This window comes from Polypterus senegalus, unplaced genomic scaffold (genome assembly GCF_016835505.1).
Source record: "Polypterus senegalus isolate Bchr_013 unplaced genomic scaffold, ASM1683550v1 scaffold_1403, whole genome shotgun sequence".
Taxonomy (NCBI): Eukaryota; Metazoa; Chordata; class Cladistia; order Polypteriformes; family Polypteridae; genus Polypterus; species Polypterus senegalus.
This window is the reverse complement of record NW_024383060.1, coordinates 13721-14745: the sequence shown is the minus strand read 5'-3', so window position 1 is coordinate 14745 and position 1025 is coordinate 13721. Positions and strand designations below refer to the sequence as shown.

The 1025-nt window shown below is 39.4% G+C and overlaps 1 long non-coding RNA gene across 1 annotated transcript; it reads left to right on the top strand.

Annotated features, from left to right (window-relative positions):
- Positions 1-275: 275 nt before the first annotated feature.
- LOC120521305 lies at positions 276-734 on the top strand. The gene is made up of 3 exons (XR_005632085.1): positions 276-289; positions 509-631; positions 720-734. It is a non-coding gene; the product is annotated as an uncharacterized LOC120521305 (long non-coding RNA).
- The last annotated feature ends 291 nt before the right edge of the window (positions 735-1025 follow it).

Below are 1025 nucleotides of genomic sequence, written 5' to 3'. Positions count from 1 at the left end.
GGCTGGCATGGCAAAAAATACTTTTGTGGTTGAGGGTAAGTGTAGATTATAGAAATATATGCCGTTAACGCCGCCTCATCAAACTGTTGAAATGATATTCTTCTATATCCGCTTTCAAATCAGATAGTTCCAGCGAAGAAGAGCAATCTCAAAGCAGCCTCTCACTCGGAGGTATGTTTTCTGCTTTTAAATGAAAAACTGTATCTAGTCGTAACGCCTCGAGTTTATAAATGAATTATTTATCTTATTTCAGAAGGCTGTAGTTTCTGGCCGGCTGGCTGTTCAAAAAGTGAGTCAGATCTTCTTTCGGCCGTACTTTTAAATCGAAATGTTGTTTATAAGACCGCGCCGATTTAAAACTTTTAACGTCTTTAAGTATGTACAAATGTATTACTTTTTTAATGTTAATTACTTTTATTGGAAATGTACAACCTTATAAGAATGTTCCGGCTGATTACTTTTAATGCAATGGTCTTTAAGCGCATAAACCTAGTCTTTTATATTTTAGAATCGGAGGGTGAACTGTTTGATTCTTTAAATCTGACTAGTTCGCAATTGGAGGATTTAATAGCTGAAACAGATTGTCTTTTTGAGAATAAAAATCCTGCCTCAGCCAAAGAGTCCCCAGAAAGTATCACTTTCCACTCAGGGCTCGTGTGTGTGTGTGTGTGTGTGTGGGGAAGAAAATAAGGCGTTGGGGTTAAATATGTACTTTTTAGCAGAATACTCGACGCCCCCAAAGAGTGGGTTTTCTTCCGAAGTTTCCAGTCAGCATCTAGAATCGGTACAAAGGCTCTCGGACAGTCTATTATTGAACATCTCATTCACGCAGCCCGGTAAGTTGAACTATTTGTGCGAGCGCGCAACAAATCTTTATTTTTAAAGAAAACTTAGTCTTGCTTGTTTTTTCAGAACCAGCCTCTCCTGGCTTACTGACTCAGATACTCGGGGGATCGTTTGCATCATCACCCGGACTTCTCACCCAAATAATCAGTGAACCTGAAAGATTGGATCCCGCTGCTAAG